Here is a 16597-nt window from a genome sequence, read left to right on the forward strand (position 1 = left end):
ACTGCTTAATAATCAGCCCTTATGAGTTGGCTTCGAACCTCTGCGGTCCTGTTTTCTGTCCCATGATGTCCAGTCTTCTACACTTTCAACGACACCTTACTTCTCTACCAGCGTCATCGAAAGTCCTTTATGTAAATCAAGACCGTGCACACACTCATGAAAATGATTTCTTGTATTGTGCCAATTAAGGCAAAGCGTGCTCACCCAACCCACACCCACCAATACAGGTAGTATTTGTGCATTTATGACGCATACCAATAACCTTGTATACAGTGTATATAGAGTTTCTTTACGAAAATTAAAATATCTACTTGTCGATGTTTTAAATCGTATGTTGAACATGGCATTTTCACACACCGCAGTTTGTTAACATTTAACTGAATGCTTCGCGTGGCAAGATCATTTCACAACCAGTATAATCTTGGAATAACATAGTTATTCTAATAAACTAACCCGGGGCGGTGCAATTTCAGGGGACATTGAATACAGGTTCACTGTTTGAAGGTTCACTGTTTGACTTAAAACGTTCGTAAAAATTAAGCTGTTTTAATTTTTCTAAAAGTCGCCAGATTATTCATGTACTGTTTTAATTATTTGGACATACCATCATTGATATATATGGATCTATACGCCTCGATAAGGTAAGAATTTATATTCTGTGGAATGAAGGGGCGGGGGATATACAAGAGGGATTTTATTAGAATAAGAAACTGTATATGACATAGAATTAAGGTAAAAAATGATGTTCACATACTGATGGCAAGGTTAATCTTCAAAGTTTATAATGTATGACTTAATTGTTTTACAGTTTGCTGTGTAAAAGTATGATATTGTTTTGTATGTTTGTTAGTTTACTTGCTTATTTGCATGTATATTGGGAGGGGCGTTTTAAACAGAAGAAATGGCTGTTTTTATCAATGCGTACAAACACTGTTTTCAAATGAAACAATACAGTACCCATTATATGCACTGATACTAATAGTTTAATTACAAGTTCTTTAAAAGTTTTCAACCTATGTTTATGCTCCGTACACTGAATGATGTATGATCCACCCGGAAAAGTAGGAAATATTGGTAGATTTATGATCTCTATTTGTTAAACATGGCGAGAGATGACCAAATGTTATTAGAAGCAACTAATCAAATGATGCTGGTACATTATTATTGCCAGGGCCCTTCCAAGGAAATAAGCGCTATGAACAGTGTCGCTTGCAGAAATCGATGGGCTGGAAGGGTAAAATATGAACGTGTAATTTATATTCTATTTAACATTTCCAGTCAGCTTCTCCATTCTGTGTTTCAAACTTTCAGCTATATTAATACAAATTACCGATTATTAACCTTTACGCCCTTTTGACTGTCTATATTATTTAATCATTATGCATTCAATCAGGCTATATGTGGAACTCGTAACTTTCAACTATCTCTTATATAAGTATAGTAACTCGTTGTAATCTGCCACACACGACTAAATCTTTGTGCGCAATATTTACTAACCGCACAACACAGATTTGCTAACATTTTTATGAGAATAAAAATGGTGATTCTTTTAATAATCTCAAAAATTCATAACATTCATCAAATCGTGACAGAGCAGTGAAGTCTCGTCTAGTGGTTTCATATATAGTGATGATGTTTTCACATTCACAAAGAATACTCTAATTCAGAAGAAGATGACACTTGACGTAAATTTGTTCCTCATAACGAAGGTATTCGCTGTAGATATATATATATATATATATATATATATATATATATATATATATATATATATATACTTGACGTAAATTTGTTCCTCATAACGAAGGTATTGGCTGTAGATATATATATATATATATATATATATATATATATATATATATATATATATATATATATATTGTTTGATAAAAGACAGTCATAACAACTGCACAAACCAGCAGCGGGATAGCGCAACGTAAAGCAATGTCACAATTTTTATATATTCCTGACTTTTCTACAGTTCTAATTTTCATAAAATTACTCACAGAAAAGCTACCGGCATCTCCACACAAAATGTACTTATGCATACCTTTTCTCTAAGATAAACCTTTCGTAAGAAAACAATTGGTTCATGTTCATTTCAGAATTATCACTAAAATTTCAGATCACTTATCCTGATAACGATACAATATTATCAAAATGTTTTAATTGTAGATTCTTTGAAAAAGACAAATTTCGTATTCTTTTCTGTGAGACCAACAATCCTTTTTACTTATTCATTGATTCTTTTCTCTGTTCGTAAATGAACACTAAATATAAATAATATTAAACTGGTTTGTAAATATGTTTATTTAAATATGGATATGGCCTGATTAGAATGTTAAACAATCTAAGAACTTTGTTCTGTCTTTCTTGCGAGTGCATGGTCGAGACACATTGCATCACTTTTCCAATTTGGTGTCATTGCAAGCTCGACAAGAATAACAACATCAGTATTATTATTATTATTATTATTATTATCTAAGCGCTTTACAGTATCAGATAACACATTAAAACATATACAACGACAAGGTTACCCAAAAAAGCATCACGAAATTACAAAACAAAAACATGCTGTCAACAGTTAAGGAAGTAAACATTATGAAGACTTTAAGTCTGTTCTTTATAGACTGAATAGGTGACTTTAAGAGCACTTTTAAATGAGATCATAATGTCCTTATGTCAAAGATCTATGGGCAATTCGTTCCACGTAGCTGGGCCTTAGAAAGTGAAAGAAAAGAACGTTAACATAAGACTTTGTTTTAACAGCGTGAACTATGATAATACTCGTGTCGGCAGAGCAGTGTGAGTCTATGGGGGGGGGGGTATACACATGCGAGTAGTATAATGGGCCACTTTAGCGACAATTGGACTTTAAGGTTAAAAATGGGTGTATCAAAATTGGCGACAATGGGACTTTAACATGGGGAATACAGGGCCGGCACTGTGGCGACAATGGAACTTTAATATAGGAATACATGGCCACTTTAGCGACAATTGGACTTTAACGTTAAAAATGGGTATATCAAAATTGGCGACAATGGGAATTTAACATGGGAATGTCACCTGGAGGTCAATGGGAATTGAACATTGGTGACGTCATGGGGTTTATAGGGGCAAAACATTTTATAAAGTGAAATGTATTTGTGGGGACAAAGGGTTGATAGGGACAAATAGAGACATACAGAAACAAACAAATACACATCCAAACACACAGAAAAGTGGACATAAATGTTCAAAAGAAAGACTCACGGATAGAATAGAGACTCGGAAAAGAAAAGTATGTTGTATGGGTTCAAAACATTTATTCAAGGATATACATGGGCTCTCTGGCCCGTGCTTTGGTCCAAGCACTATCCATTTAAAACAAACATTTGGACATTAAACAAACCTATTTACAAGTTATTTAGTTCTTGGTTCTAGTAAACTACTCTTTAAAATTAAAGCTCACTCCTTTCTAAAATCACTTCATATGCAACGTGTTTACAATTAATGTTCATTTATAAGAAAAAGCTAAAACAAAACAAGTAACAATCAATCAAATAGGACAAAGTTCATGTTTCTCTCTATATCGTCTCACACGTTGTTAAAATTCTGGTCTGCTACCATTTGTGTCCCAGCGTAGATGTTTCCCATCACGTACTCCCTTTCATTCGTAAATCTGCTGTTAAGTCCATCGTGCTAGGTATACTTATCGGTAAGCAGATCAAGTGCAGTCATCGTCTTCTTCCCATGGAGGTACAACGTATGCCATATGAATGGGCACTTTTCCATCGGTGTTGTCAACTTTTTCTCTCATCGTCTGCACGTCTTCTATAGCCCTCAAAAGTTTGGAAGAAGTTAGTTCTGCAGGAGTGCTAAACCCAAGACATATATGGGAGTTCAAATTGTCGTGATACATAGATAGCCTCAAATGACCTCGATCTTTGACTTAGCAATGACATTTGAGTTCCTCTGACAGTGAGTCAAGTAGATCCGTAATGAAACCTGTTACTTCCTCGGCTGGAACGTCAGACGCGAAGTCTTTAAATTTCACCGTGTAGGTGTAAGTTGTCGTTCTAAATTTTCTCGAGGTTGCTGTCTGAGTCATTTGGATGCTAAAATACTCCTTTAGGTCTACTGAATCCTTTCCCTTCTTGGACGCACTTTACTGTGACTGTATGGTGGTGAAAGAGGTCAATGAATTGTTGTTCCTTCTCTTTTTCATCTTCGTAGAGTGATTCATCTTTCTCGTCGCTTGTCCTCGCAATGAAGTGTCGTTCTTGGAAGTCGTCCCTTTTATACTGGGTGACATCAGTATGTCCATAAGGTAACGTTTTGTGGTCTGGAAGTTTCACTGGTTGCACGTAGTTTGTCATGGCGTTAGTACATAAACAACTAAGATGTGGTACTGCATTGGTGATGTGATAGTGAGGCATAGAATCACACCCGAGTTTCTCGTTGGACTTTAGTCTTAGCTCTATACATGCTGATTGAAAGGATTCGTTTTTTCTCGATTGTTCTTGGTAGTGACAATAAACTAATGGTCTTGGACGTTGTCCTTTTTTATATGCTGACCAATATCGACATGACCGTACGGCAAAGTGAAGTGGTTGCGAAGCCGCACTCGCTTCTGGTACACGATTTGATACAGTTTTTTCAAGGGTCGACTGACGATTTGATGAGTGGGTAAACGTACAATCTTGTTCGGTTCACGGGTGGTCACTTTAAAGTTTTCATCCTGTCCAGACTGCAAGGCCTTTTTCAATACCCCAAAGTTGACCACTCGACTGGTACGATAATTCAGAGTCAATCCTTTCACTTTACACTCCGTGTGCACTTCTCCTTGTTTGTCCCGGTATTCGTAGCCGTAATGTTTAGGACCACCACTAGCGAAACTTAAAATCTTGTAGTCCGGGTGCTCGTCTGTCCAGGCTCCTAAACGGTGTCCTTAGATGCTAGGGTGACGTTGACTCGGGCGATCGATGTAAATGCAACTGTCCGTGTGAAAGTACAGGACACTATCACCTAACAGTTCTAAAGCTTCGTACAATTTTAAGCGAGCATGGGCTGTCACGTAAGCCGCAATGATGACATTTCCAAATTCGTCGGCTTGTACAAAGTCCAGATCTTCTTCGTAATTGACTAAGATCAAATCTCACGAACGACGTCCACGTGTTTCATGTATTTGGTTTTGTCGTGAATCATCTGGAAGTAGCGAGAAGGTTCTGTCAAATACTCCGTCTTGGATAAACACGGTCGTTGTGCCATTTTACCCCACAAGCAATTTAACATCACTTTGGCAAACGATCGCCTGCCTTCGTTTTTCTCGATGTAGTCTAAAGTGATACCTTCTTGTTCCCAGTATTTCTCTTTGAATGTCTTTTGGTCTGCGAGAGTGTGACACCAGGAAGGATATCCACTGCCTTCTTGTTTCAGTTTTAATAAGGTATCCACGTAGTCTGCGAAAATGCCTTTCTGAGTCGAGTCACCCTTGTGGTATTATTGTGTCTTGGGAAAGTGGTAAATTTCGTACACTTCTAACAGTTAGTATCCCATGTCCAGAGTATTAAACCATTCACGCTAACCCACGTTCCCGTCAAGCGTTCTTCCTGGGTGTGCTGTCAAGGCTGGTCTTGGTTACACGTTTCGGCATAAGTACGGCACAAGGGAAACATCAGTTTGCTTTGGCAGTGGTGAGGTAACACGGGATGGTACAAGTCGGTGGGAGGCAAGACTTTACATTTAATCAAGCCTTTGTATTGTCGAATGTGGTCAAGGTCGATGTGTTCCGTCAGCAATTGCGGATGCCCTGCAGGAAAGCGACAATATTTGCACACGTAGGGATACAGCGAACACACGTCCAAGTATTTGATTTCTTCTTGATACATACATACATACATACATACATACGAGTTTTAAAGAACACTTGCAAGCAACACGAATTAGAAGCATGTGCACCCAAACCTTTAAATAAAATCCAAAAAGGACCATGACGAGAGATTAAATTAGGAGGAGAACACCGAACACATTGACCAATCTCAATGAAGAAATGTCAAATATCGCGTATCTCAATAAAATGTGTTGGTCGCATAACTGCATCATCTGGTAGCAGTCTAGGTCAATTCCATAAACCACAGCCAACACCTATATTATGAGGATAAATCATATAAAGCGTCTTGTGCTTACCGCTCCGGTGGCCTAGTGGTTAGAGCGTCCACCTCTGATGCGGGAGGTCGTGTGTTCGACCGAGTCATACCAAAGATTTACAACAATGGAAATAACTTGGCGCTTGGCGCTCAGCATTAAGAGGTTAGTATTAGGACTGGTCAGGTTTGACTGGATAATGTGACTGGGTGGGACATCATGCTACATGTCTGCGGCATGATGCCCAAGTGCTAAACAACACTTTAAAATGTCACAATGCAGACATCGTAGCGATATGACTGAAAAATTGTTAAAGCTACCTTAAAAAAAATCCAAATTCTTCTACTGAATTTCATTATTCTTTGTAAGATTGCGTGTGGAAACGTTATCATCATATATGAAAACACTAGACGCTTGAATAGAAAAAACTTACGTATCTTTGTTAAGGTCCCGTTTGTGGCTATACATTTTCAGGGTATTTTTCACTAGAAAAAACTCATCTGAGGCCCTGTTGCCGCCCCCTTCCCCCATTGCTTCAGTCGCCGTATTTACGAGACGATTTCATTTCGGCTGAATATTATTCGATAAAAAGTATTAGAACAAGACTTAACGGTCATAAATTGTGTAATCTCCAAAAAGAATAGGAGAGATCTTGTCTGCACAACGACTACAGAAAATACACCACATGAGAATCTAAAATCGTTCTTAAATACTGGCTTTCCCATATTAGTAAAGTTGGCATGTAGTTTTATTCAATCTACAAAGATAACGTCGGTTTGGTTTTATTTTTATTTTTGTTTGGGAGGGTTGGAGGTTAAGAGGGTAAAATTATGCATCGTTGTTTACTCTACTGAATACTCAGACCTTATGAGTTCACTTCGAACAAAGTAATACCGCATTTGTTTATGACTATTCACGTATCTATTAGTCGATCTTTTAAGCCGTGTCTATCCAGCAGTGAATAAAATAGCTTCTAATCAAGATGACATTTGCACAGTCGGCCGTTTGTTAACGTTTTATAAAGTATTGAATGTGGCCAGATTATTTCACACACGGTATAATCTTGGAATCTATGCTTTAGATTTAAGGAAACAAATGATAACCATATATTGGTGTCATGGTATAAGATATATTTATAATTTATAATTTATGACTTATATTTTACAATTTTTGCTGTGCAAAGTACAATATTGTTTGTTTTGTACGATTTCGGGTTTCTTCCCTACCAAAACAAAGTCATTTTATTACTATGTACATTCCCCGCTCTAGATTGAATACTGCAATGTTCATTATTAAATTTATGTTACGAGATAATAATCTAAGTTCTTGAAAACTTTTTAACCAATTCGTTTGCATATTGACATACATATGATCTGCATTTTTTAACATTGTTAGATATGATTGGATATTATTAGAAACAATTAATGAAATGATGTCTGTAATCATTATTCCGATATCTCATTTTACAAAAAATCAGCCAACAGTTCAATGTAGCGTGCACAAGTCAATATGTTCAAAATGTATATAAAAAATGAATGTGCAATTCATAGTGTAGTCAACATTTCAAGTCAGTTCTGCCCACGCTGTGTTTCAGTACAACGGTGCTTAATTTATACAAATTGTTCATTATTAGTCTTTTATCCCGGTTTGGCTGCCTTTTATTTTTTAATAATTATGCATTCAATCGGGCTATCTAACGAACTCGTTAAGTTTTTACTGTCGGCTTTTTGTAGCAACTGGTTTTAATCTGCGACAGCAACTTAATTGTTATCCGCAATATTAACTATATGTACGACTCACAATTTTTTAATGTTGTTATAAGGTAAAAGAAATGTTGTTTGTGCCTCTTTTGATAGACTAAAAAGTTATTAACACTCATTACAAAGAGACGTAAGTTTTTTTCTATTCAAGCGGGTAAATCCTCGTCTAGTGTTTTCATATATGATGATAACGTTTTCACACGCAATCTTACAACGAATAATGAAATTCAGTAGAAGAAGACGCTCTATATGGTTTACTCCTAATAATGTAGGTGTTGGCTGTGGTTTACTGAATTGGCCTAGACTGCTACCAGATGATGGAATTATGCGACCTATACATTTTACTGAGATACGCGAAAATAAGACTTTTCTTCATTGAGATTCATCCATGTGTTCGGCGTTCTCTTCATAATTTTGTCTAATCTCTCGTTGTGATCATTTTTTGTGAAAGCCAGCCAGGAGGAATGTTGATTTTTTTCAGATCTACGCAAAATGAGTCCATTGACAGTGGTTGTTCAGTCGAGTCAAACTGAACAGGTTGCTTCCACGGCCAAACTTGTTATGTTATCGTCACCGTATCATATAAATTACAGAATTCTTATACTATGAGGAGTTTTTTCCATTAGTATTGTAACTAGGTACTTCCTCCGTATGGTAAAGTTGACTCGTAGTAGAAGAGCTAGCACCTTAACCAGCAAAGAAACCTTACTATTTTAAAGCGTACCGACGGCCAAATTTATATGTTGCTTACCTACTTTTGCACACCTAAACATGTCAAACCATACCTATGCCTGTCAATTGTGCCAACACTTTTACGCACCTGGGTTGGAATATGGGTCTGTTTTGCATACATTTCAAATAACGCCAGAGTTGTATTTCTTACATGTCTGAGAATCTGCACTAGTTTTAGTTAGAAGATATGCGCAATAAAATAGCAGAGATGTTGTAGGGTGGGGTGGCGGAAAGGGTACTGCTAAAAGAAAATGGCTTTAGCGCACATATTTTCTGTCACCACCGTTTTTCATCAATTTAAAGTTTTCTTTCACTTTTCTTACATACAAAAGTATGATAAATACGAACAGTTGTTAATGTCTACGCAACATGTTACTTGTTCAATGATTCGATTTCGATAACAAAATCTCTTTCCATTTGAGAGAAAATGCTACAGATGTATTTGACTCGATATGGTAGACATCGTTTTGAGGTCATTCTTTAATTAATATCCCACTTGGTAACGCCATCCGTGGAATACAAGTTACTGATAAGACACGACCTACCCGTGAGCTAACAGAATTTAGAACACGGGATCTTACTGATGAGAAACCCACCTTCATGTGTACACATGACACTGAATCAGATTTTCATTCCTACCTGCACTGAATAGAAATAGAAACTATTTATAAATGCATGTTTTGGTTGTGAACAATAATAATAGACAAAAAAATTTATTAATAGTGTAAACATATCTGCAATTTCATCACAATGTTAACCTATCTGCAGATATGCAGATATGTGATGACTACAGAGTACAAACAGACCTAAAACAAGAAACAAAATAGATCAATCGTTATGACTTGGAACGTAGCCAAGAAAAGAATAGTGAAACAAGGTATATGTGTTAGAGTCATCGGAGAATAACCTTTAAATGTAAAACAGAAACGTGTGGACTGGCGGGGAAACGTCACTTACAGTTCACCCAGGAAAATCGCTGGTCGGTCAATCGCTTTTTTCTTTAGACATTCGGTTACTCTTTCACATAATCAGAAAATCATCCCAGAGTTGTCAGTCAGCTTCAAGCGGTAACTGTGGAATGTTTAAATTAATGAGCAGATAATGCTGCTTCGAATAATACATATCTTATTAGCATATTGTTTTGGTTGTGATATACTTCTTAGGGCAATATATCTTTCTCTAATAAAAATGGTACTCGAAGCTGCCTCGCTTGTCACTCAGCATTAAGATGTTTGTATTAGGACTGTTCGGCCAGCTGTCAGGATAATGTGACTGGGTGGTACGTGATGCTACATGTCTGTGATATGATGACCCAGAGCTAGACATTACTGTCAACTGCCAACACTGCTGATATCGTATGGATATGACTGGGACATTGTTAAAACTACGTTAAAATTCCAAATCACACACACACAAACACACACACACGCACACACACACACACACACACTTCTCCTTCACATTAACCGAAAATAGTCCTTACTTGATTGATTGGTCAGCTTCAAGCGGTAACTGGGGCCAACAAAGATACCACTCCGGTGGCCTAAGTGGTTAGAGCGTCTTCCTTGGATGCGGGTTCGAACCCCGACCAAGTCATACCAAAGACTTATAAAAATGGTATTTGAAGCTGCCTCGCTTGGCGCATGGCATTAAGAGGTTAGTGCTAGGACCGTTCGGCCAGGTGTCAGGATAATGTGACTGGGCGAGACATAATGCTACATGTCTGCGGCATCATGCCCCCGTGCTAGACATCACAATGAACTTCCATACTGCAGACATCGTAGCGATCTGACAGGAACATGTTTAAAGCTAGGTTAAAAATTCAAATCACACACACACACGCACGGACGCACACACACACACACACACACTTTTCCACCAAATGTACTGGCCGCTATGTATAGACTATCATATGCTGAAAAAGAGCGTTAAACCCACAGAAACTAAATCAATCCAACCACTCTCCATGAATAATTTTAGTGATTTAACTGCCAATGCTAAAACACCACGACAGAAGGCTATCACGCTTACTCTCTTCTGCTTTTCAACGCAACATGTCCATACATGAAGAGACTGTGCACATCTAATCAAACAGGATAATACAAAACAAATTGCTTGACACCTCTGCGATTCAGTATCACTTTGTTCAGCATATCAATTACAGGGATACTGCAACGTTTTAATCCAATTTCTTTCCATTTGTTTCCCTTTCCATGACATATGTACGATCAGACAGAGGGTGGCAATTTCCTTGCATTAGCTTCTTTTTCCACGAATTATGTACCATTAAACGGAGGGTGGATAGGAGAACAGATACTTACCGGCATAATATGCAAGGCAATATTCAGTAAATAGTAAATGGTTAATAAAGATATTTCGACAACCTTTCACTTAGCTGCATCTGTAATACAGCATATTAATAATAATCGAAGAAAGACATATGAGTTTACAAGATGCAGATCTTCCCAGTATAATTAGAAAGTGCATATGAATGCAATGCCGCGTGTATCTCTAATAAGAAACACACAGGCAACATAGAGGATTTACACGCAAGTAAGAATAATTAAAGATATTGTTATCAGCTTTTTATCAAGAACATGCTAATTTAACAGTCCCTAAAATGAACGTCAATTTACACAAAAACAGACAAGCCGAAGGGGCAAATGCCAAAACACACTGGTAATAAAATAAATATAATTTCAATGGAAAAGAAATCTCATTTCAATACCTACTAACTCCGATTCCAACTTGAAAGAACATACTGGATCGCATAAACTACTGATTAGTAAGTAAGTATTATTCAAATGTATTTTGTATTCAATGTACTGTCAACAAGGAATGTTAATATAAAGCACACATGTCAAGACGCATAAAATACATAAGTAAAGGGACAAAGCCAAAACACAGAGGTAATGTATGTTCACGGGGAACCACCGCTCGTTTAAATGTTTATATTGTCGATTAAAAATAGATTTTTTTCTTACTGACACCTCCAAGGATCGATACGAATTTCTATTGCAATTATTATACGTGGACAAATAATGTGTTACGTGTCAGGAAGAAAGCTAGCAATTAGCATTGGCCGTATAACTAACATTTTATCGTTAGAAAATCAGATACAAGTCTGTATTACTGTTCAATCTGCTCTTGACTACTGGTGTACGTCAATCCACATAGAAATAGGCATGTGAAAGGGACAATGTCAAAGCACGATGGTAAACAATGAAATATTCGCACTTGTGAAACCATCATCGTTATAATAGCTCTCAACTGAAATTGTAGTTTTTATACTTACTGGATAGCATTATGTACACAATTACCAAGAGAGAGTCGTAACGGCATAATGGTCAATCATGTAGTATAAATACGTGCAAAGACCCTTATATACAAGTGAAAAATGATAGAAATTTTTCAAAACATTTCCTACAGACTGTCACATTCATTTGACTTAACACAATATTGTTATTATTTAAACGTATTTATGCAATTATATTTATTTGGCAAAACATATATTACGAAAATCAGGTGCGGAAATAGCTTGAGAGAATAATCTTTATTCAAGTTGTATAAATATTTAAATTCCACTGTATTAGATTTTTTTTAATTGATGTTCTTGAGATAAAAGACAAAACGTAATCTGGATCTAAAGAAAATCCCTGGTATCCCCAGAAAGGTAAATGTTCGGTCCCAAAGACTGGAGAATGAAAATCGAACTCCGGAAAAAAAAGGCTGGAAAGAATGAACTTATTCGATGGTTATCTCCAACAAATGCTGAAGAAAACAGAAACTAAACTGGAATATCAAGAACTACAATCCAAAAAGACAACATAGTTTTATGTTGTCCCTCAGAACCCCGCAGGGAAAATGGTGAAACACTAAGAGCCAAATAAGATCTTGCAATTTTGATGACACGGGAATATCCGTGGAGAGGGCCACAGGCCACGTATACCAACCATTCTCAAGTTTACCCGTTACAGAGATCAAGAACTTGTTTTGCAAATATACAGTAGGACAATGGGAAAACGGAAACAACAGAAAGAATAGAATGCACATGTACGTGCCAGTGCAATGTTCCCTGCTATGATGAAAAACGTTGTGAAACCTTTCTTTTCAGATATGATCCAAAAGGTTCATAGACAATATCTGAAATTGATATTTGTCCAAAATGTCCATAGACAATATGTAAAATTTGATAAATGATCCAAAAGGTTCATAGACAATATCTTAAATTTGATGATCCAAAAGGTATATAGACAATATCTGAAATTGATAAATGATCCAAAAGGTACACATAAAATATCGGAAATTTGATAAACGATCCAAAAGGTAAGTATGCCAAATCTGAAATTGGTAAATGACCCAAAAAGGCACATAGACAATATTTGAAATTTGATAAGTTGATGGAACTGATGCTCTACTGAATTTCAAGATAAGACAATTTCTTCGTTTTAGCTCCGTGTAATGGTACCATCAGATATTTTAACGCTATATTCAAATTAAATGCAAGAAGGCCATATTTGATGCAAAATCGGAAACATAATTAATTCGAATCAACTACATATTAGAAGAAATATTTCGGTGTAAACTCCATTGACTGTCTATTCTCTAGTAGTAGCGGTAGTAATATTCTAAATATGGCCACTGTGGTTGCTGTCTTGGATGAAAAATTGACATTATTTTCGTTTGGGTCCAACTAGATACCTTTAGATGAATTCTGTTGAAACTCCAAGTAGACTGGATCGCATACGTTACTGATTAGTAAGTACGTATTATTCAAATGTATTTTGTATTCAATGTACTGTCAACAAGGAACGTTAATAAAAACCACACATGTCAAGACGCATAAAATACCTAAGTAAAGGGACAAAGCCAAAACACAGAGGTAATGTATGTTCAGCAGGGAAGTTTAACAGACCTTTGCGTTCCACCAAAATAAACCTTCCTACGAGAACTTTCCCCGTAGAAGCCTCAGAATTAAAAAATAAAGCCTTCTACGGAAGCTAATTTTCGTGCATTTCAGACCGGATGCATCGGGTGGTCGCGCCGTGTGTGTTAGTAAATATAGCATCCGAGACAGGAAAAATAAAAGTCAGGGAATAATTTTTTGTTTTTTGTTGTCATTAGGGGCTGCTTTGGCCAATTTTACGTCACATTAAAATGATATACTTGAAAATAATATGAGTTCGAAAACTAGTACAGTTGGAGAGCCTCTTTCTGCTAGATTAGCGCGAGAACAATTAGCGGCACTAAAGAAACTTATTCCAGTAAAAAAATTATTCAAGAAAAATGTTCGTGATTACGAAGATACGCAATATGGAATCACCGAGTTATCGTCAAAATGGTTAAAGCCAGTTACCGAAACAACCGAGCGAGTCGTATATGGTGAGAAAAAAGATAAGGATATCATGAAAAGTGGAATTTATCCCATGTAGAAAGGTATCGAGGAACACTCACGAGAATTACCGGAACGATTAGCAATACTAGCACAACAACGCGGGCAACAACCAGGAGGAGGAACCCCTGCAATTGGTTTTAAAATAAGTAAAGGAAAACCTGGAGGAGGAAAACCTGGAGTAGGAAAAAAAGCGTTCCGTCTCGAGGATTTAAGAGGAAATTTCACCGAGGCGGGATGGGGAATAATATCACAGCCGCTCTCGACGTTGTATAGTAATATAGATCAATTTGGTCAATTTGCGGAAGATTATTTTGATGGTCGAAGAGAATATCTGACTGATGAAGGAAAAAAAAGATACGCAAACCGTAAAAATTGGTATAATATGTTATATAAAGTTTACACGGGAAAATCACAGGCGAGAGAAACGGATCCATATTACAGAAGATTTTTAACAGCCGCAAGGGAAACGTATAATTATAATGTGCAACAAGCGAAAGAAGAAAAGCAACAAGCGGAAGAAGAAAGGCGACAAAAGAAAGAAGAAATTCAACAAACGAGAGAAAAAAGACGACAGGAGAAAGAAGAAAAGCCTAAATCTTCACGGAAAAGAAAAGCAAAATTAAAAGAAGATATTCAACCACAGGAAGAAGATATTCAACCACAAGAAGAAGAATTTCAACCACAGGAAGAAGAATTTCGACCACAGGAATTAGGGGCCAGACCAAAAGTAAGAAGTCAGCCTCAGGAAAAAAAGAAAAAACCAAAGAAAAAAGATAACAGCGACCAGGAACCAATAGTTCAACCAAGCGATTACAAACGACCTGCGGACGAGAGAGTTCGATTATTACCTGAGGAAGAAATTGCATCTCATTTAAGAGGAAAAGTTGATTATAGTAAACCTGCTGATATTTATTTGAGAGAAGACAATATCGATATACTCAAAGACAATTTTACAAGATTACAAATTGCTGCGAATTATACTCCAGAAAATAAAAAATTATTCTTGAAAGAAGAGTACATTGATTCATTCGGACCAGGAACATGGCCGCAGTTAATTTATTTTGGTAGTTTAGGAAAACCGATGGATTTATTCGATCTCGGATATTCAGATTTTAAAAGGGAGCTCGATGAATATGAAAGAATAATGAAAAGAAGATCATCAGTACCAGAATATCCTAGCGGGGTAACATGGGGAGATCCTGGAGGACCAAGCACACCACCACCACAAGATCCTAAAATAGGAAGCGGATATACCGTTTGCCCTGACAGCGTTGTCAACGACGTATCTCGCCTTGAAATATTAATAGGAGGAAAACGAGCCGGAAATAACTCTCATGAAATAATCAACGAGGCCTCAGATATTTGCCAGCGATTATTTCGCGGCGGTGTTATTGATTCTCACATTTACAAAGAGCTCGTTGACGAACTCATCGATTAAAACAACACAATTGAAATAACATGATAGTTCACAAACATCAACGCAGACCTAGACAGGTCCGTGTAGTTAACTCTCGATTGCCCGTGTACAAATATATTCACGGCAACGGATTAGGCGATATCGTTGGAAGCCTCGTCACGCGGGTAGTCCCTAAAATAGGACCCGCAGCTAAGCAAATTGCATCAAAAGCAATAGGAAAAATTGGCGAGACTGTCATCTCTGGTATTGGTAATTTGGCCAGTAAAGGCTTCAATGTTGTCAAAAGCAAAATATCAAACTTAATGCGCAAAAAAAAGCAGCCTGTCAAATTACCTAGCACCAGCGAAATGCCCGCTGATGTTAGTAAAGTTATAAACGACGCAGCAAATAAAAAAATAAATGATCTAGTACAGGAAGTAGCGAACACAAGTTTCATATCAGGTAGTGGTCTTCGTTTTAGACGATAATTCTTAATAATAAATGTTCGCACAAGTGTCAAACGAAGTGTTCGACATGGACGAGCCTGTAGGTAGAGACACATCCGTGCGTGATTTCCAGTATTTTTCATACGACGCAGTTGAACCAAACACATCTAATCGCTTGGAAATTCAAGTTCACGATACAACAAGATATTTTCTTCAATCTGAGGCATATATCGAAGTTGTTGGGGAAGTTATTAAAGCAGATAATACCGCTTATGGAGCAAATTTTAGAGTTGGATTTGTTAACAACGGCATTATGGCATTATTCAAGAGTGCCACTTACATGATCGACGGAAGAGAGATTGAGTCAATTACTAATGATGTTGACTTAGCAACAACGATAATAGGCCTAGCTAGATACTCGGATGATTTTACCAGATCAGCTGGCCCTAGTATGATGTTTGCCAAAGATAATTCTGATCGCCCCGATAATAGGCCGTTTATCGTCAGACAACCGAATAATCACGCTAATAATGCTCTCGCTGATGTCGAAGATATGATTATTAGTGCTAATAATGATCATAATATTGGATTTGCCACGCGAAAACTTATGCTAGAAGGAGGTCGCAGAAGATTCTCTTGTGCTATTCCGTTATCCCATATATTCGGATTTTGCAGGCATTTCAGGAAAATTATCTACGGAGCGAAACATACCGTAACATTTGTCAGAAAAGGAAATAGCGAT

At 37.0% G+C, this 16597-nt stretch overlaps 1 long non-coding RNA gene across 2 annotated transcripts in view; it reads left to right on the plus strand.

The window, feature by feature from the left end:
• Nucleotides 1-348: 348 nt before the first annotated feature.
• Nucleotides 349-16597, plus strand: part of LOC149775987 (uncharacterized) — a 71043-nt gene continuing 54794 nt past the window's right edge. For both annotated transcript variants that reach the window (XR_016416157.1, XR_016416158.1), the window contains exon 1: nt 349-641. This is a non-coding gene — a long non-coding RNA (uncharacterized LOC149775987). The remainder of the gene's footprint in view (nt 642-16597) is intronic.

Source organism: Sinohyriopsis cumingii, chromosome 18, assembly GCF_028554795.1.
Source record: "Sinohyriopsis cumingii isolate HCF-2022 chromosome 18, ASM2855479v2, whole genome shotgun sequence".
In the NCBI taxonomy this organism is placed as follows: Eukaryota; Metazoa; Mollusca; class Bivalvia; order Unionida; family Unionidae; genus Sinohyriopsis; species Sinohyriopsis cumingii.